This window comes from Cyanistes caeruleus, chromosome 1 (assembly GCF_971803275.1).
Source record: "Cyanistes caeruleus chromosome 1, bCyaCae1.hap1.1, whole genome shotgun sequence".
NCBI lineage: Eukaryota > Metazoa > Chordata > Aves > Passeriformes > Paridae > Cyanistes > Cyanistes caeruleus.
The window spans coordinates 73,552,459-73,574,668 of NC_141701.1; the positions used below are offsets into that span (position 1 = coordinate 73,552,459).

Genomic DNA, 22,210 nt, shown 5'->3' on the forward strand with positions numbered 1-22,210 from the left:
TTTTACTATCTAGAAAAGCACAGAAATGCAAACTCAAGTTAGTGATGTCAATATTTTTTTTTTAGCTCAGATGCTGCCAGCTTACCTGGAACCTGACCATCCAGGTCAGGTAACAGAAATGGCCTCAAGCTGCAATGTAAGAGGCTGTCCTCCACTTGTGAGCACTTCATGGGCAGCTGCTTTGTAACTTACTTGTCTACACATCATACAAAAGGTTTACACTCCAAAGTATGCAGAATTTTGCTATTCCTTAAAACAGTAAGTATCTTATCCTATAAAACACCTCCACTTCTGTCTTCATGTTAGCAGTGCAGGAAAATGGATGACAAAGGAGCCACACCCAAATTTATTCCCTCTATTTTTCCCCAAACATCACCAAGCACGTTCACAAGGCTGAGATGCCTTGTGTCTTTCCAGATGGCAAGGCTAAAAATATAATTTCATATACTTGAAGTAGACTCCTGGTGTTTCCAGAATATTAGTTCAGGTAGCATTTTCTGCAAAGAGGTAAATTCATATGTGTAATGCATGTGTTCTGAAGCAATGCTATTGTGTCTGTTTGCGAGTCACCACCAACACATGAACAAACTGTCAACATGGAAAACAAAAATTCTGTCATGATAGGCTAAAGAAGAGAGCCTAAAGATACAAGTGTCAAGAAGCTGTTATAACAGGAGTTTATCCATTAAAGGAAATCCTGTAACTTTCAAGGAATGCTTTCAGGTAATCTAGAACATAGTGTATTGCCATAGTCCACAGGAAAAAGATGAACTTTGCCCATTCCATTTGAGGGTAACCCAGTCCTAAGATGCCTACAGGGACATTGCAAAGGTGCTTTGTGTCTCATACAACATGTGATGGTTCTATAAACCTTTCTGATTTCATTTTCCTTGGAAATGCCTACACATTTTTATTGCTCTGTTAAGATAAAAGCAGCCTTTTTTTCTTTAGTTGGGAGGACTAAGCTAGATGTCCAAATGAAAAATATCACCACCTTTTAAGACTTAATTTTTTGTTTCACCCTTTCCCTTACCTGCCTCCCTGAAGCTGTGATCTAGTGTTGGCTCTTCAGCACAGAACTATAGCTACCAAGCAAATGAAGTTGTGGCCTACTCCATGTGTCTGATTTACTGCAAGTTCTTCTTGTACAAAATTTTCAGTATAAGCCAGACAGCTCATATGATATTAGAAATAACTTATTTATGATGTGCTGCACAGGTTCATTACAATAATTTAACAGTAACTTTAAAATATCCTTTAAATTGACATTAAACACAGTGAAAATAACAGTCAAACTAGAAGATACTGTGAAAATAACAGTTTGTTAGGACTAATGTGTGAAACGCCACTCTTCAAAGACAGGAAACTTGTCTGAAGAGCACTGAGAGAATATATAGATGCATATTCCAAGTAAAGTTCCTATTTAAATACAGAGCTAATTTGGACATGGCTACCAAATACCATTGATACAATTCTTCATATAATTCAGCACTGTATGTTTATGTACATGGCCTTTAAAACAACTGCAGAAGCTTATTTAAGAGGGACAATGGCACTTGAAAAACCCCAGTTTATACTAAAAACAAGTTTAAATAACTTCTTTTTTTTCTGGTAAATACTTATTAGAAACAAAGTACATATAGTAGCCAGAGCACTAACAACATTATAGTTGAAAAGTGAACAAAGTAGATATTTCATCTATGAAACAAAATTTGAGCACTAGTCATAAAAACCAAGACAAAAATAACCAAATAAAAAACCCACAACAAAACAACAAACAAAACAAACCCAAAGAAAAAACAAAAACCAACCAACCAAAAACCCACCAAAAAAAAAAAAAAACACAGAAAAACAAACCCACAAACCAAACCAAAGCATGGATTGCTGGCACATCACTAGAGCAGTAACAGGAGAATGGAAGTAAAATGACCTCAAAAAGTGGATGCAAGTAACTCATATGCCAAAAATGACTGAGAAATCTAGACACTCCATTGTGCTACTGCTGAAGGAAAATTCTCCACCTCTGTAACTACAATTTCAATACATTTAATATTTTGGTACTGAATACACAGGCTCTGTTATTTGTAATGAAAATCACAAATCATTGCTGGAACAGAGCATATATAGCCTTACAGTTAACTGAAGCAGAAAAAGAATTATGAAGAAGGAAATATGATTACTCAATACTCACATGTAGTAATAATCTCATACAGGAACAATTATGTTAAAATAAAATTGCTCTAAATTCTTTTCTATATGTTTGTTCAATTCATAGATTAAAGAATGCAAGTTATTCATCAGATCCTTGCACCAGCAAATCATTTACTGGAAACGACTTTTTAGGCATCTGTGCTTGGTTAACATTAAACCCAAAATAAAGCAGTTCCAATGTCTACCCTTATGACTGTTTAGAGGGGAACAAATAATGGTGAGGATGCTGTAAAATTATTTAGGAAAGCCCAAGAATTTTTGCAGTTTATGCATTTTTTTCTTTTCTCTTTTAATTACATCCTTCTGAGCACATGATTTCAAACACAGTTTACGCAGATAAAGCTGGTGACATTTAACCTCCTCCACAGGATATGTCAAGATGTGGTGTAGTTTACCATGGCTGAACTTACTTAAAGCAGCTGTGTAACAGTTTCAGCAAGAACACAATAAAACATACCGGTTCTATCAGCTCAGGCAAGTCTTCCACAACTATAAGGCAACCCAACACAGACCCACCTCCTGATAAGTAAGCCAAGTTCCACTAATTTCAGCAGATCTTGATGCCTCATTTTAAACCATCTTAGAACCTCTGGCTTTGACTTAATATCAACTTCACTAGGGAAAAAAAAAAGAAAAAGGTACTAGAGATAGATTAGAGATAGATCACTAAAAATATTTCCTCTGACTCATCAGATATGAATTTCCCTCCCTAATGGCTTGGAATTTCACATAAGAACTGAGGAACATCTCTCTCCCCATCTAATGGCAGGGACTGGCTAACTAGCTTTTTTGAATGACTTTACCCATGTGACAGAGTATAAGGTGGGAATTATTTTAAAAGAGTCATAGCTCAGAAGTACAGAGTTGTGAACACATAATGGCTTTGAAAGCCACAGGAAGACAGGCAATGAAAAACAACAGAGCCACTGTGCAGACAGAGGTGGAGAAAAGCAGCACAGACCAAAGACAAAGATGAGAACCCACTCCTCACAGAAAGCTGCCATTTACATGCTTGACTCTCAATTTGAAATTTGACTATTCAAATTTTTTTTCAAATTTCAATTTTTATCACATAAGAAGCCAATTGAGAGAGTCAGCTGGGGAATCAAAAGAAATCTAACTTGAAATCAGGGCAGGGCAGACAGGTAGCACTGTAACTTTAAAAAAAATTAGAATAAAATAAATGAAAAACTTTATTTGGATTAGGATGGGTTTGTTTGTTTTAAATCTCTGCTATCCTTCTATTTTAATTCTTTGTCTTTATCTATTGTAAATCAACCATCTCTTGCATTAGAAGAATGTTTTAGGTTTTCTCAGTTAGTTTCCAGCAACACACTGACTTTTCTATTGCTTAAAGGACATCTTGTGACAACTAATGTTTTCAACGCTCTAAAAGATAGATTCGATCATTAATCATTAGCATGATTAGAAGGTTCATGCTAGACTGGGCTCAGCAATAAAATACTGATCCTTCTGAAGATGGTCATTAAATTAACTTCAAAAAAACTATAAGTGTGTAATATTACCTCTACACTTTTATATTGTTTTCTACATATTAGTCAACAACACCCCCTCTGATATTACTGATTATGCAGTCATTTTAATCTTCCGTGCAAGAGATTTGTATCAGATTTTGGCATGTCCCTTTTGCACATTCATGAACTCTGTCAGTTAAGAAGAGTTGGAAACACAGAAAGGCAAACTCAAACTTTAATTAGATTTCAGATTTACTACGAATTCCAACTGTGCAGTGGGTTCACAAAACAGAAATGAGCAACTGCACAACCAAGGCTGTAGAAGAGATGCTGTTACTTATTTATAGTCTGCTGGGCCATCCAGTAGGCAGAATAAGCAGCCTACCATTTTCCCACCATGGCAACTGACATCTTTGAGCCACCATGCATGCAAACATCACAAGGAATGGGTGCCTGTTCCAAGTGAAATAGCCCTGAGCATATGCCAGAATGAGAGCCTGTACATACTAGAAAGCAAAGACATCTTCTGCCCTCAGTTTCCAAACTGAATGCTTGGTACCACTCCACACGTAGATATCCTTACACAACACTTGTACAAATCTAAGAGAATGGCAATAATCAGTATTAATTTATTTATTACACAATCAAAATACCTTAAACACATGGTACACTCCTGCTCAGTGGTAATACTATTTAAAAGAACTCAAGATTTCTTAAAAAAAAAATGAACCAATATTCATCACTACCAGGAAAACTGATGCCAGAACTAGGAAAAAAACCCGAAAACATGATGGCATCTGAGTGCTTGCTGATCACCAAACAATTTAATATAATTGCACAACAATTCAAAAAGATAATATTTCTCTGCCTATACTTTTAGAAGAAACTGTCAATAAATGCTTATTGCATTTTACAGAATTCTCTGGAACAGAAGAGAGAGGTGTCCCAACTCTTAGCTTCTCTGATGACTGCTAATGCTGCAGAAGTTGTTTGCCTTCAACATGTCTCAATTCAATGAGAATAAATCTTTTAGATCTGGTCTTAACAGGAATTACATACAATGGTGATAATTCCTTGGCAACATCCTAAATATGTGTTTTTCTTATTGACTTCCAAGTTCTGATTTGCTCACTCTGTTGTGATAAAAGGAATAACTTGGCTGTGCACACTGTCACTACAAAATGTTAGACACAGGGCGTACAAGGGTGTTAAGTATGCCCTTACTTCAACTGACATACATGCAGTTGTGTTTCCACCTACTTTTTCTTCTAGATCTCTAAAACTGCACATTTTGTAGCACTCAACACCGACAGAGATGTTTTTCATATGTTCACAGCTAGAACAAAGTTTCTGCTTTAATTTTCAGGTTAGCTTTTTCAAAAGCCAAATACTGGAATGAGCATTCTGAGAATGCCATACAAGGGCCTTGACCTCCAGCAGAAAGTATTCATAATAGTATGAACTCCATGCTAAGGGGCTTCTGAAAGGATCTCTCTGGATCTTAAAATTAAATAGTTAAATTTGACATTAAAATTTCTATGGCAGGCAGGCAAGAAAGACAGACAGAAAGACAGACAGACAGAAAGCTCCCCCACAAGCAATAACCTCTTTCATATACAAATTACATATATATTGTATATTACATATACAAATTTAAATGTAGGGATAGTAGCTTCCATCAAATGCTCTGCCATCTGAAAGACCTGCTCAGAGTCAGCATTTTAAATCTAGTCCAGGCTGACAGATCAAGGCTTTCCATTTTCTGTTACCTCTGCCTCTCATTCTAAGTTAAAGCAAGTACCTAGTATTTAAAATAGACGTATATGTACAGTTTGTATACATTCATACACAAAAATGCAGCACATCAGTATCATGGACCAAGGCATGGATGGCTGCTTAAAACACGCAGAGAGAGTGTAGCATGGTACAAAGAAGCGTGTCAAGAACTTCTAAGTTAGTAGGTTATTAGGATGAACTTTCACCAATGACAAAAAGCTGCTTTATCACATCTCTCAGTCACTTCAGCAACTAAAACACTAACCATGGGTTTGATTTTCAGAAAAAGAAAAAAAATAAAATTATACCTTCTGCTTACAATTATCTTAATGAGGAAATGCTTAAGCTACTGAACTTTAATAATTAGTATACAAACAACTCTTACCTGTATAATAAAATCACCAAAGTAATTCCGACTTTGCCTTGGACTTCCAAAAAGCAAGATGTACAGATATGCTTGATGTAGCTCAGTTACTCAGAGATCAATGGAGTAATGCAAAACATAGATTTGGCCCATTATCTACCTGCACAGCACAAATGAATAATTCAAATATGTATGCAAAGGACCATGAAGTATCTCAGTTTAGCAGTGCATTTAAAATGTATCACTAACTTTCAGGTTTTTGAAATATTTATCAACTGCAGGAGGTTCCACTGAGAGCACACTCTATTAGGAATTTCACAGAATTTTTATTTCTACACCTACCTCAAAGGACTTTAGAAAAGGAGACTGGAATTAACTGCTGTAACAACTTCAGGTACTGCTCTGACCCCACAGGCTTTATGAGGACTCCATGATGGTTTCTAAGTCATTTTAATGTTCTTCCCACAGTTGAGACCAACTGGGGCCTTTATGCAGCATATCTTAGGAGGGAGAGGAAGAATGTACCCAGTTTCCACACATGACTTCAGAAGCCACTAAAATTAAACTGTCTGCAATTAGAAAGCTACTGAAAGAGTCTACAGCAAATGAGCATGCTTTAAGACACCACAATCAACTGAAAAATACCACAGAACAAGTTAAGCAGTCTTACTAAAATCAGTCTGGTGGTACAAACTACTTAAAATGACTAGTTGGATCAAGTAGGAAAAAGCTAGGATCAATTGCACACAACACTTGAACTACTAGTCAAGTGTTAAATTTGTTTTACTAAACTTTTTTGAAATAAAATTCCATCTTGAAGTAATTACAGTAGTTCTATTGGTCAGATGAGAAGATGAGAACATCTGAAGAAAGATTTTTTTAACAGGTGAATACTCAAGATTACCAGAAGGAAAAAAAAGGGAAAAACAAACAAAACAAGCCCACACCACAAAACACTCCAGCACTTAGCTTAACATTGAATAGTTGTACCATTTTGATCTAGAAAACCTTTTGTTTCCTACTTTAAGTGATAAAAACTAACTATATCAGAAAAAAATCCCTCAAAGCCATGTATTTCAGTCCTCGTGGACTTCGTGAGTGTCCTAGTTTAGGGACAGTGAGGATACATGTTTACTCCTTTAATGGCACAAATGCAATCACCTAGTAAACAGTATTACCCCACATTAAGACATTCCTAGAGTTTTCAGAGTCAAGAAAAATACATAAAAACAATATGCTCTAAAACACTTTTTTTTTATTGTTGGTAGAAAGTACTAGACATAAGGAAGGGTGGTTTGTTTTTACATTTTATGTATTTCACTTATTCAGCCACAAGATCAAACTACTGAACTGTTACCTTAACAAGTATACATCTCTGTGTCAAAGAAGGCTGTCGGGACTTTTTCCACACAACTGACTTCCACATGAAATTCATTTATTTAATCCCTTGAACAGTCAGACACCTTTCCCTAGGACTTGGGAAGCAGCAGATGAAAATAGCAGGTCATAAACATACATTATTTTTACTACCTGTAATGAACTTCAAATTAGCTGATGGACCTAAAAAAAAAAAAAAAAATCTACCTGAAACGCTTAGCAAAGTCTGAAAGACTAAATATGACTATAAAAAATGAAAAACTTGCTCTCACATACTTAAGACTATAATTTGAAAAGAGAGCCATCAGTACAGTTGAGTATATGGTGTTTTACTGAGAACATTTTCTAGGGTGAAAATACAAAGCAACAGGGTCGCACCAAGAAATAACCGCGGTCAAATCAAGTGCTGCTGAATAAGAACAAGAGGCATTTGAGGGAAAAAAGATACTAAAGGGCAACATTTACTTTTTTGCCTTTAATGTGAACTCTAAAATGTGGCCAATTATGCTCCCTATTTGCTTTTGGGTAATAAACTTACAGCATTTTGAAGTAGAAAAACATCCTCGAGACATTCAAAAGTGACGTTTTAAGACAAGTCATAAACCTTTCCACAAAAATTCACATTCCACCTCACACAAGCGATCCATCTTTAAGGCTTTACCTTTTGCCGCCCACTTGTAAATTAATCTCCTGAACCAGTTCAGCTGCGCCCTGGGAAGCCTCCTCACCGCCGAGCCGACTTTCCCTCCTCTCCGGAGCGGCGGCTCAAGCAGCTCTACTCTTCTTTTTTAATTCCCCCCCCCTCTCCTTTTAACACTTACAATAAGAAACTTGGGAACAGCGGCGGCCGGCCATTCTCAGCGGCGGGCAGAGCGCGGGGCCGAACAACAACAGGCAGCCCGCGCCGCCCAGCGCTGAGGCGGGCGGGGGCCGGGGGCGCGGCCGGGCCGCGGGCAGTGGCGGCAGCTGCCGGGCCCGGGGGCAGAGCGGGCGGGCGGGCCGGGGGAGGCGCTCCGCGGGCACAAAGGGCTCCATGGCAACGGCGGGACGAGCCCCCGGCGCCCCCGTCACCACCGGGCCCGCCCACGCCGCCCCCCGCCGCAGCGGCCGCGACAGCAGCTTGGGGAAACAGCCCTCGGTGACACGGGGCCCGGAGCCGGGGGGAGGCTGTAGCCCCTGGCCCTGCCACTGGCCCAGACACACGTCTTCAGCAGTTTATTTTTTTTTCCACCAGAGTGCAGATCAATCTTCTCACGTAGGTATAGTCATACAGGTTTTCTAATTGAGGGAAGTCCACAAGCTACTAGTGAACAAATTGGACGGCTGGGCAACCAGCAACCCTGCTAAGTTTAGCAAGGGGAAGTGCCGGATTCTGCAGCTGGGACGGGGCAACCCTTGGGTGTATGGATAGACTGGGGAACTAGAGGGATTCTAGTATAGAGATACTAGAGGATAGAGGGATAGAGGCTGGAAATCAGCGCCATGGAAAGGGATCTGGGGATCCTGGTTGATGGCAACTTGAATTTGAGGCAGCAGTACCCTGGCAGCCAGGAGGGCCAAGTGTGTCCTGGGGGGCATCAGGCACAGCATGGCCAGCCGGGCAAGGGAGGGGATTGTCCTGCTCTGATGTGCCCTGGGGCAGCCTCACCTCCAGTGCTAGGGGCAGTTTTGGGTGCCACAATATTAAAAAGACTGTAAGCTTTTAGAGACTGACCGAAGGAGAGCCACGGGGATGGTGAAAGGCCTTGAGGGGAAGCTCAAAGAGGAGGAGTGTATGAAGTCCCTTGGTCTGTTTAGCCTGGAGGAGATTGAAGGGAGACCTCAATGCAGTCACAATTTCCTTGTGAAGGGAAGCAGAGGGGCAGACACTGGTCTCTTCTCTGTGGTGACCAGTGACAGGATCAAAAGGAATGACATGAAGCTGTGTCAGAGGTTTAGGCTGGATATTAGAATAAGGTCTTTCACCGAGAGGGTTCTTGGGCACTGGAGCAGGCTCCCTAGAGAAGTGTTCACAGCACCAAGCTTGACAGAGTTCAAGAAGTGTTTGGACAATGCTCTCAGGCACATGGTGTGATGTCTTGGGGCTGTTGTGTGCCCGACCACAGGCTGATGTTGCTTGTAGGTCCTATCCAACTCAGATATTCTGTGATTCTATGCATAACTTCACACTGAACTAATTTAACTGCACTTCAGATTCTTATGGGTCTTATCAGTCTATTACAATACAAAACATTACATTTTGGGGCATATATTCCTTTTTTAACTTTCTTTTAAACTTCTGCTATGCAGACTGTATGACCTGAAGCTGTAAAACTTTAAAATACACAGTCATCTTGAAAATAAAACTTACACTCAAATTTTTAGACATGTGCAAAGCAACAGGCGGCAAGGTCACAAGCTAAGGGATAAGTGCCTGGCCCAACCTCCAGTGGGGACAACTCTGAGGCTCCAAAGCATGTCGCTAGGAACAAATCTATGTACAGTATTCCTGCTGCTGAATGCAACAAGACTTTGTGTGCACCCCAAAGTCTGAGAGCTCTTGGGTCAAGGATGCCAAAGGTGGAAATGAAATTCAATCAATATTCATGACAAATTTCTACAACCCCAGGCAAACTCCCATAGGTGTAAGTAATTATGCCCATAAAAGATTGGTGGTGGCTTTTGTCATGGTGCAAATGTTAAAGTGGTTCAATTATTCTGCTGAAGTCAAAAAGATTTAATTTGGTTCTGAGAATTTCTTGCTTATTCAGTACATGCATCTTCACTGCTCAACACCTCTGTGATCTGAATGCTGGTCAGAAACAACTGTTCCAGTATTTTTTATACAAAGATCCTGTCAGGCAAAATAGCCTTCCCTTTCACATAAATATTAAGCTTCATACTCAAATACTTCATGTGAATAAACTGTCTGCTTAGACTCCAAAATGAGCCCTTCCCAAGGTTTTTAATGTAATTTTTGTACCCATTTTAATTTTAAAATAATTGCTTGCATATAGCCTTTGTTATTTGCTGCCAATTTTTAGGAAAAGGGCTGCGGGACTGGACTAGAGGCTTGCATTTTGGCCTTTTTTAGAATTCCATATTCAATACAGATCTTAAAAAACCAGCTCCTTTCTACCTATATAGAGCCACCCCTTTCTCTGAACCACAATGACCATGCACTTAACATCCCCTATCACTAATATTTACCACTTCTGATTGGGAACCATAAAATTTCACTGCACACTTCAGTAGCCTTCTCTCAAAAGGTCACAATGAAGCTGAGGTCACTTTTGCTTGATTTGACAGGACACAGAATACACATCGGGGAAGGAATAGCAGCATTTCAAGGTCTGAAGGGACAAAAAAGTAGCTGACTTGGCTTCTACCAATCTTGCCTTGGATTGTGTGCATTCTTCTACCAATCTTTCCTGGGGCAGACACAGGTACAGGGGTTGCCCTCAGCTTCCTCCCAAAAGGGAGAGAAGAAACAGATAACTGGTTCAAAGCTGGTTCAGAGGTTTACTGTTAGAAACTACTTTTAAACATCTGCTGAGACCAATGAAATAATAATAGTAATAACAACTTCAACAACAAAAACAACAATAATAATAGTAATAATAATATTAATAGTAGTAGTAGTAATAATAATGATGATGATGATGATGATGATGATGATGATGATGATGATGATGATAATAATAATAATAATAGTAGTAGTAGTAGACACAATCAGCTACTTATCCCAGAAACTTTTGGAAGGGGAAAATCCAACAGTTAATTGTATTTCTAAAATTTCAGGGAAGTAAAATGTTGCTGGGAGCAACGGATAAGTCCTTTATTTTAATTCCTGAATGGCAAGCCTACCAGCTTCCTTGTAACTCTGCCAAGCTCTAAGTGTCATTTAAGGAGAGCACTACAACAGTATATTGTTGTTCTCCAGTGCTGCTTAGGATGTAGAAAGAAGACCGTTTATGATACATTAAAGCTCATAAATAAATAGCAATTTAATAGGAAAAAAATCTACTCCACATGCGAGAATATCTCAAAGGCATAGTTAATTACATAGCAGCCTGAGCATGTTCTCTTTTATTAAAATATTGTGAACGGCCATCCTGTTTCATTGCAATGAGCTAATACGCATCACCCCCTCAGGAAAGCTCTGTTAAAAAATAAGAAAACAGGTACTATAAATTTATTTCTTCTATTGCAGCGGTGTACAACACACAGGCCATTTTGCAGTATATTTAATAGAGAAATTTAACCTATCAATATAATTCAAAGGGATTTTACTCTCATTGCCAAAAGCAATGATTGGCATTAATATGAATTGCGACATATTCATGAAAGAGATGTTCAATCATTTGACATTTGTGCAGATTGCTATCTTTATATAAAGGAGTCCTATCTCATAAAACTTATTGATGAAAGTGGAGGAACACTATTCCTATTTCAAACCCATACACCATTCCTGCATTTGGGTAGAATACCTACTTTTTCTGAATCACAGAAATTTCTACACACTTAAAATTGATCAACTCCTTAAATACTCTGTTGATATTTGACTCGTATGCTGAAGCTGTGCAGACTTTGAGAGTTTGAACAGAGAGAAACAGAAAGAAACACTATAATTTATTCCTGAAGTACTGGAATAAAAGGAAAACTGCATTTTACTTTGAATGCTGAGAAAGGAGATCAGGTGTATGATTTTTCTTTCATTCATTCATTCAACACATGCATGGTTATCTCTGAACCACAATTCAGTGTTTTTATGCTAACATCCACACTTCACTTTAATCTACAGAAATGCACATTCCCCTTCTTTTCATGTAGGCTCATCAGGAATCATTTAAAATATCTCCAAACATCAAGAGTGTAGTGCCTAGATGGATTCATTGTAATTTGAATGGTAAACATCAATACCAAAATCTACATTTTCAGAAAAGATACATCTGCAAACATTTCAAGGCAGCTGTACTAAGGCCAGAGTTAAGGGTTAGCTTGTGCTGTCCTTAGTGTGTGTAGTGAGCCAACACTAATACTCACAGGATAAACTGCTGTACCAGCTAGAAATAACATTATTTCATTTAAATGAAAAAAAGTAATAAAGATATTTACTTTGGTGGTTTCTGTATTGAATTGTGGTAGTTTCTTTCATCCTAAATGCTTTCTAGGGGACACTTTGCTGTTCTTGTGCTTGACAATCTATGCATATGTAGACAGAGATTACTCCAGAATCTTTCCTTTTTCTCTACTAACATTTTCAGGTCGGGGGCTCTAAGTTACTGTGAAATAGTCCTGCAAGTACTGCAAAACTTCAGATGTTTTTCAGAAGCTCAGGCCTCTGTCAGAATCTCTTACTATATTTTACTCATGTTTCTCTCTTGATTTGATAACCCTGTGGGGATGACCACTCTAAGAGCATGTAAGGGGTTTGTGTGATACTGGGCATGGTGGCCCTGCAGAGCCCTACAATTTTTCTTCCATGACAAACTAAGCTCAATTGAATAAACAGGGAATTTTGTTATTTCATAATAAATGAAGAAAACCTTTTTTCAGAGTCTGAATAGACAGCAGTAAATAGCACTCATTTCCACCAACTTTTGCTCTTTATGTTCTGTAACACTGATGAATAGCAAAATTATTTTTAAATAATATTACAGACCACAGAGTCTTTAAGAGTTACTCTTTTTTCCTGTTTGGGGGAATAACCAGTTCACTAACAGAAAGCAAGAAGGGAACATGCCTATTTGCTAACCAGCTTTCTTAGAAGAGCTACTAAGACATTTCCTACTACTTTGTAGCAGCTTTGAGAAAAACATAATTGCTAAATGTTTTTAACACTCAGCAAGAACTTTGCAGAATATGAGCCACCTTTAAGTAGCAGAGTAGAAATCAAAAAAAAATTTCAAGAAGCATGCTGAAGATAATCACAGTATCTTGGAGAGAACATAAGTGTCTGCAAGATCACCTGAGCTTTGCAGAGCCTTGTTACAGAAAGCTGCTCTTAGCACTGTATTAAAGAAGTGGGATGGGATAAAAAAGGGAAAAAAAGAAGAAAGCTATTCCACAATGTAATCTGCATGTTTTTTTCTGTTGATGATTTAATCACCATCAGAACCATGGGATCTGATAGATTACCTTATTCTCAAGAAACCCTCAAAACCCACCTCCTATAGGCAGTGCTCAGCGGTCAGTGCTATTCTGTACCACTTAATACTCCTTACTGTCGTATAGATTTAACGCAAGCATAAAAACAGGAAACAGAAGCCATGATGGATTTTTCCCCCTTTGTTTTCAATTCTTGGTTGTTGACTTATGCAGAGAATATGGGAGAAATAGAAGAAAATTTTCCTCAAAAGAATATTCTGTTTCTATCATCTATGTGCATTCATGGCTATATTGCAATGAGCACAAATGAGACTAGTTTGTAGCCTGCAATTTGTTTTTAATATTTCATCTTGAACATCTGTATTAAAACAGAAGAAAATAAGTGTGCTAATAGGCATTACTTCTAGGTAAGTTATCCAGAATAGCTTCATTGCCTGTTCACAACATGAGAAAAATCTACTAGATGCCCAGAAATGCAGAATACAATGCATTAGTATAAGAACAAAGAATCATAGATATGTATAATAGTTTTATTATAGTTTTAGGGTGGAAGGGATCATGTAGTTTCAACCCTCTCCTCCATGGACAGGGACACCTTCCACTAGACCAGGTTGCTCAAATCCATGCTGGACTTTGAACACTTCCAGAGATGGGGCATCAGCTATCTCTCTGAGCAACCAGTTCCAGTGCTTCATCACCCACATTGTAAATAATTTCTTCCTAATATCTAATCTAAACCTAGCATCCTTCATCTTAGAGCCATTCCTCCTTGTCCTGTCACTACATGCCCTTGTAACTGATCCCTCTCACTTTCCTGTAGGACCCCTTTAGGCACTGGAAGGTGCCATAAGGTTTTCCTGGAGCCTTCTCTTCTGCAAAATGAACAGCCACAATCTCTCGGCCTGTGTTTATAGGAGAGGTGCTCCAGCCCTCTGAGCATCTTCAGGGCCTTCCTCTTGACTCAATCCAACAGGTCCATGTCTTTCTTTTAATTGGGACTCCACATCTGGATGCAGCACTCCAGGCAAGGTCTCATAAAAGCAAACCAGACAGGCAGAATGACCTCCATGGATCTGCTGGTCCTGCTTCCTTTGATGTGTCTCAGGATACAGCTGGCCATTGGGCTACAAGTGCATATTGTCAATTCACATCAAGCTTTTTGTCCAGCAATACCCCCAAGTCCTTCTCCACAGGGCTACTCTCAATCCATTCTCCGTGCAGCCTATATTTGTGCTTGGGATTGCCCAGACCCAGGTGCAGCACCTGGCACTTGGCCATGCTGAACTTCATGAGGTTTGCAAAGGTCCACCTCTCAAGTTTGTCCAGGTCCTGCTGGATGGTATTCCTTCCTTCAGTTGTGTTAATCATATCACTCAGCTTGGCGTCATCAGCCCATGTTGCCAACAAAAAAGCTGAACATCACCAGTTCTGATACCAATCACCAAGGAACACCACTTGTCACCAGTCTCCACTTGGACTACCAATTCACTTCCTCCAAATCAAGTTGTTAGTAAAGATTTCCTGATCAAAATTTGATCTTTCAAATTTGATGCCAGTTCAGAGTTTGAGTTCGTGTCCTTCTAGGACAACTTTAACAAATGTAGAGAGGAAAGGTGTCTCTGTTTCTGTGTATTCTTATTAAACTTCAACAGTACAGAATCCTGGAAAACCAAATTAAAGAGAGGATATGCTCAACTGTATAAAATCTTGGAGGACTGGGTAATGTGGGCTATTTTCACTTGAATGACAGGATCTTTTTTAGTTAGTAATTATTGTTTGAATAGAAGATTCCTTGAAAGTTGCTGCATTTGAATGCAAAGAAAGTCTATGGGTGCACTGGAAAAAGATTAATCAGTATTGAAACTAACAAATGGAATTTGAAAATGTGTTATTACAGCCATTTACTCCATTGCTGGTGTGGTGATCAGTGGCAGAAACTATTCATCACCACAACACAAAACAATGTAATGCAGCTTCACTTGCTTCATCTTGTATGATGTATACAAGCGTCAAGAAAAGTTCAACATCTGTGATGCTGAAGCTTTGTAATAGTCAAACATTATGATGGGTTTTCTATCAAACTAAAAAGAGTTCAAGACTCAATACTTTGCACAGAACAAGTGCAAAGCACTTGTGCAATGCAGGGGTGTATGTCATATACAGTCTTACACAGTGTCACTTCTTCAGCCTCCAAGTCATTTTGAACAAGGAGAATGCTTTTAAAGTCTGACTTTGTGTCACAAGGCAAAGAAGAAATATATCCTTTTATCTGGGAATTCCTCTCTGGCCAGAAATAAAGACTTGCTGCTCACAACAGGTTGTTCTTCTTCTCATTCTGAATATCAAAATACGGTACAGGTCAGGTAGCATGAGGTTGCTTTCTGCTCTCAAAAAGGTCTTTAAATGAAACTACAAGTTTGGAGAATTAAGATTTGGGTTTTCAAGCAAATCAGAATATAAACAGGTTAGGAGCTGGTAATCAAAGTAACAACACAACAGAAATCCATAAAGCGAGTGGAGAATATTGACAAACAATATTTTCATTAGAAAAGACTTTTTTGCATCAATTTTTGAATTAAGAAAATCAATCAGAGGTGAAGATATACTGACAGCATCATGAGGAAGCAGCAGAAGTTCAACAGAGAGAAGTAGTGCAGTCAATTTGACCTTTTGTCAGACACTTTACCAACTCCACAGAAACCGGGTATTAAGCAAGTAGCCATAAAATAGGTTGAATTATTTAGCAAGTGTAGGACTTCTAAATCAACATAGTCCATGACCTATCTGTGTCAGCAAATCCAACTGCACTGGAAAACTGAGTCTCCCAGGATGTAGCCATGGTTTGATGAGAGAGAAAGAATAAGTCGAAGTTCTTCAGGACAGAAAAGGCAAAATCTATGTTCAATTCAATTAGCTAGCAGATGTAATTAAAGTTTAAGAGAGAAAAACAGAAGTGTTTTTAAAGACTAACTATGGGAGAAAAATTGGGGGAGGGTATGAATGAGCATAAAAGGTGTTTCGAGCTTCTCTTCTGATAGTTACGAAACTTTTTTAAAATTACTGTGTGGTGTTCACTTATTTTTTTCCATGTATATTTAAAACGGACATTATAAAATCATTGTGCAGAGACATAATAATATTAGAAACTCCTCTTTTTTAATGTAAAATTTCTTTGACAGCTTGGCATATAGTTAATCACTTTTTAAAAATTGAATGCACCCCAATGCAGTGGACCTAATTTTTTAATCTGTCAGCTAGAATTTGTCACTAGCAAACTTTAAAAAAACTGATTAAATACCTCACATTTTTTCCCTCAAGCTTGTGCCTTGGCAACAGGCTGAAGAAAAAGTGTATTTCCAGCAAGATTAATGAGTAATTATTGGTTGAGATTAAACTGCTATATAGATTTAATGGATTTCTCTTTTAGTTGTAGAAGTACTCAGAATAAACTGATGAATGATTGCCACAAAGGAAAACAACCTGATCAGAAAGGAGTTGTGGAGGCTGAGGGATAAATAGAGAACAGAAAAAAAGCTGGGAATGGATCTGATGTTCAGAAAGGTGTATGAGACACTGACACTACCAGGAAAGAGAGAGGCACCTGTTAATGACTGCACCCACCATTCATTTTGAGGTGACAGGCATATTAACCTTCCCTTGCTACAGCAGTCATATCAGGTACAAATTATTTCAGGGAATTCTTTTGGACAATCATGCCTGCTTGGCTACTGGAGTTTCAGTTTAGGTTTTTAATCAGATAAATACAAAGGTGTAGTTTTGGTTTTGTTTTGGTGTGGTTTTGGTGTTTGGGTTTTTTCCTCCTAAAAGCACACAGTGCATCTGTACCATAAGTTTTATTGCAGGTACAATGATTTTGTAGAACAAGAAGTTATGAAGTATGGTCATATATTGCCATAGCAAATACTAAAGGCCTCATATTCTACCTGTAGAATATTTACTGCAACAATCAAGAAACACTGTTATGTACAGCCAAGAATAAACAACTTGGACAATGATTAACAGACCAATTACGTTATTTAAACTTCTGCTAACATTCTTCAGTCAATAAGGCACTCTAATAACTTAACAATGCTACATTTAAATAACATCAATTTAACACTTTGTCTTTACTCTGCAGCTCCATCATTTTCTTCCTCTCTTGTCAATCACTCCCTTATTCTTTTCTGCCACTTTGCTTTCCTTAGAGTAAATCCAATTCCCTTAAGGAAAAACAAAATTTCCAGCAACACTCAAGCCCAACATTCCTTCCCTCTGTTGGCATGTTATCTCTCTGCTGGTGTCCTCAAACAAATGAAACAATATTTTGTGAAGAAATAACACCTACTGTCCTTTCTGCACACACTGTTGGGATTCTATCTTGCTACTTACTTACAGTGCAGTAAGCATGAACCACAGGAGTATATTTTTTAAATCCTACTTGCCTTCTAATTGCCTCTTTCCACTTCAAAATATGGCAGGAGGTCATTGGCATGCAAAAAACCCCAGTGACCCCAAAACACTCAACTATTTCAATTCAGCCTGGAATCCAGACCCACCATTCCCTGTGCAACACCAACAGGCTGCAGTGCCAGACATTCACTGCCCACCAAAGGCACACACCCCAGCCCATGGGTGCAGGGGCTTAATTCCAGCTCTGCTTTGAGCACTGGGTTCTGGCTTCAGTGACCATCAGGAAACAGCAGGGCTGAGCTACATCAGAGCAGCAGGGAGAGACACGCTTCCACCATGGGCAGGGCAGCGTCCTTCCCAAGCTGGGTGCTGTCCTACAGCACCTCTTTTATTCTTTAGCGGTGACACTACACATAACTACCTACAATATCCTTCACCCCACTTCTATGTGCCCAGTGAATCACAAGTAACTTTCACCTAGTGGATAATTATTTTTCTGTGCACCAAGTGCTCCACCACAGTATTTTCTTCTCCCTCTCCAGAGATGCCAAGAGATTTTGGTCATTGCCTCTTCCCATGCTGTGATGCAGATTTATTGTCTTCTTTCTTTTTATGGCAACACACTGTGCAAGAATTTCTGCTTGTGTCTTGGCCCATGCTGAGCTGTCTGTCAGCCTTTACACCTTTCCCACAAGTGTTAAATTCAAAATCTGCTTCTAAGCTTTTTGAGTAGCTGTTCTCATGTGACATAAAAGCTATCAGTAAACCAAGCTGATACACTGGTTAGAGAACATTAGTGAAAACTACAGAGTGACTGTTTGGTCTAAGAACTTATATTTATGAGACAACATTATAAACTGGAAAGTGAAGAGTTACATTGTGTTGACCCACATAAGAGCTCAAACTCCCTACATTCAAAATACTTGCTGGGAGTGGCCACAGAAAGCTAGCAACACATTTTCCAGGATGTCTTAGTAGAGTAAGGAGTTTAACCCTCCTAATGAGAACCTTTTCACGCTGTCTACATTTAGAAGAAGAATAGGCAAAGTTTTCCCTAACTCATGCCTCCTGAAACAGCTTTGAAATAGCTAACAACACCATGTCTCAGGGAAGACTGTCTCCTTCCCTTGGCCTCAAGAGGAAAAGGGTTGTCTTTTGTGTGTGTTCATAAAGTGGCGGATAGGGCCTAGTTACTGTAAATGAAGTTGCCTTTAAGCTTTAATGCTTTGCTAGTTACAGACAGAATTTCTCTCAGCTAGGGTGTTATGGAGATTAAAACTAAAGGCATGACAGAGAACAGGGGCTTTCTGCATGACTACAAGCAATTGTATCTGCCTAAAAGAATCTTAAGACCTATTCTGCAGGCATTTGTGTAAATTACATTTGAAATTTCCTTCAAGATGAGGCAGGTGATGTCCACTGCATATTTCTAAATGAAAACACCAAACTGCACAGACACATCCTGGGTTTCTTCCACTTGCAGACTGGCTTGTGCTCCTTGTGACCTAGTGAGAGCAGTTCTGCTCAATCACATGCAGATATACCCCATACATGTCATCTGAAGCTGTTTTGGAGAACAAAAGAATTGATTCTAATAGATCTGCATGGCTTAGACAGCATCCAATTTGGCCTTTACTTATTCTAACAATAAAAATAATTGCAAATAAATGCAGAATCATGGAAGGAAGTTGCACTTGCTCATGTTGAAAGTCTGAAAAAGGTAAATGTTTATGCCACACTGGAATGCACACATGGCTGCCATATACATCGCAGGAGTAAATATATGAGCAGAAAGTGTTGCACCCATTTAAATAAGCTTTTCCATACTTGATATCTTTATGCAAAGGATACTTAGAGATTAACCTGCTTAGAACTTACTGATTGTATTACTTATAGCTGTAGATAGTACAGCCTTCTAGCAGGTAATACATGAAAGCCACCATGTATTTAGAGACTGCATTAATACAGCAAGATGCACCAAAATAATAATTAAAAACCTGTGTTTTTTAATTAAAATGTTTTTCTCATATTCAGTAAAACAGGTAGACTTATCAAGTATCTAGAATTTCAAGCAGATGTAAATAAGTGATAGTCATAATTGATAATCATGTCCACCTTTCTGCTTCATTTTACTGAAGACAATGAGAAAATGAGGCATGCTTTAGTAAAAAAAACAATTCTCAGCTGTTTAGCACTAAGTAGTGAAATAAAGTCAGTCTGGACTGACTTTAATTCACACTACTTCATAAGCCTAAACCAAATTATTTAGACTGTGGGAAGCCAATTGGAAGTAGTGAGTAAGGAGAGCGTAGAGCCCAGTGATGTGATTTCTCCTGCTCTCACAGCCTGGGGGGATGCTCACTTTTAGCATTATGGTGGGAAATCATGAACAAGAGCCTGTGGCGGTGTGCTCATGGGTAGTCTTCCACTGAACAGGATGATGGCTTGTAAACACCATTTAAGAAGTCAACTGCATTCCTTATACCATTCACCAATTCACACAAAACATTGTATTTCTGGGGTACATCATGGACTTTGAAACATTCTGGGACCTTGATAATAAAGACTGTGGAGTATCCTGGAGAAAAACCTGAGTGAGTAAATCTCAGTCATTCAGAAGGGCAAGGACTTTTCTGGGGTGTTTGTCTCTTGTTGACAGCTGGTAGTGTTAATGAAGCCATGAGGCAGTGAAGAGGTAGGAAGTGTTTAGCACTGAACACAAGGCTTGTTGTAGAAAGTGTTTGCTTGCTTGCTTTTTCTTGACTCTCTGCAACCTAACATTTTGAAGCTATTTTTTGTTTTGCCTTTTCCAGTTTCTTTTCACCATACCTCACAGCTTTTGCTATTTTTATTGGAGTGTCTCTCTAATTCTTTTCCTCCATGCTAAAGTAAGGGCAATTATGCTTTTCCTTCCCTTAAATTTAAAATTGTATGAAGTTCACATGGAAAATAACCGAGTTACCACACAGTATTTTTTCCTTTTAATTATGAGAATTACTTCACAAACCTACTAAATTATATTTCACCTAAAAATGGCAGGTAATTTTTTAATTCAGGATTTGCATAAAAGAGAGAAACTGCAAGCCTCCTACTGAGTGTTTAATTAAGTAAAAATTGATATGGCCTAGAAGACATGAAAAATTATCTGTGGCCCAGACATCTGCTGCTTGGTCACTGGGGATATAAGCATCTTCACAATTTGCTTCATAATTTCTTCTATAACAAAGATGCTTTGATTTAGCCAAGTGAAATATCCAAGACAAAAAAAAAAAAAAAACCCACCCAAAAACATAGAAAGTACCATGTCCCAAATATGTCATATCTTTCTCAATGTGAAGATATTTTTAATTTGATACATTTACCATGATCAAACTCATAAAGTAGATGCTGGCCATATCAAGCAATTAAAGGTCACTAAGGAATTGTTTGAATTTTGATATTATTACATGGCCTTATACTATGTATGACTTGTAGACTTAGAGAAAATGTATGATTATTATTTACCAGATCAAAATACACTGAGTCTTTTCTGGAAAAACACATTTTAGAAATGGGAATAAATCCAGAGCAATCTTATACATTAATAATTAATAATTTGTTATATTAAACTTTGAAGACTGAAACAAGTCAGAGCCACCCTTACAGGCTAAAGAGGATATTGGAATATAAAAATATAAAATGATATGAAGATAAAGGTAACAATAACAAGTGTAAACAATAACTGTATATCAGCTTGAAGCATAATAAAAAAGGAATACATGGAATTTACATAAGAAATTTTAAAGTACAAACAATAACACTTCCTTTCCATAATTTTATGTATTTATAAACAAATTATAAATAGACACACAGTATGCAATGCCTTATGTAAAACTGTATCAATGAGAGAGAAGTTAGGACTAAACGCCTGTGCAGAAGATAAGGAGAATTCACTTTTTGCTCTGTTATCCAAAGTAATTTACTCTCCAAACAAAAAAATGCCCATGGTGGCTTGGTCTCACTATAGGCACTAGGAGGTACTAACATAATTTCATGGTTTCAGTTGATATCACTAGTGCTACGCACATGTATTTGTACAGTTCAAAAGTTAGATATCATGGCTAGGAAGAGTTACACATCCCCTTGCTGTTACATTAAAACAATTAAAACTTTAATTCTTTCAGTAAGAAGGATTTTGGAATGAAATTATAAAATGCCAGTTAAGAAGAATAAAGGAAATAATATGCTGAAATAACACACAATGTTTTCAACTTTGTTAAACACTTTCAAAATAATTATAGCATAGTACATGTATTATTTTAAAAACAGCTGAGATATAGTACCAGACTACTATGAGAATATGACACATGCCATGCCAGGCTTTGTCTGTTGGGAAACAAAATGTTTAATTTTTAAAAGAAAGTTATATGGCTTTAGCAGCATAATAGCCATATATAGATTGCATGCTTTGCATCAGCACTCAACCAAAATGATACTGCCATGCACTGCATTCGAAACCTATTTTGTG

General features: G+C 38.1%; 1 protein-coding gene and 1 long non-coding RNA gene across 22 annotated transcripts in view; one reads left to right on the plus strand and one right to left on the minus strand.

The window, feature by feature from the left end:
* The window catches only part of CTNND2 (catenin delta 2), a 693,808-nt gene that overhangs the window by 445,595 nt on the left and 226,003 nt on the right, over positions 1-22,210 (minus strand). Inside the window, exons 1-5 of one of the 21 annotated variants that reach the window (XM_086897841.1) lie at positions 7,865-8,195; positions 7,184-7,386; positions 6,165-6,326; positions 5,848-5,982; positions 2,728-2,826 (exon numbers count right to left, since the gene is read on the minus strand). The exons of 13 other annotated variants lie outside the window; for them this stretch is intronic. The gene's annotated coding sequence lies outside the window, so the exon portion shown is untranslated. Of the gene's footprint in view, positions 1-2,727; positions 2,827-5,847; positions 5,987-6,164; positions 6,327-7,183; positions 7,387-7,864; positions 8,196-22,210 lie in introns of those variants that run through there. 7 more of the 21 variants (XM_086897855.1, XM_086897743.1, XM_086897830.1 and 4 more) reach the window with 7 other exon arrangements.
* On the plus strand, positions 8,279-12,735 carry LOC111925665 (uncharacterized). Its single transcript, XR_002862377.2, has 2 exons — positions 8,279-8,462; positions 10,492-12,735. It is a non-coding gene; the product is annotated as an uncharacterized LOC111925665 (long non-coding RNA).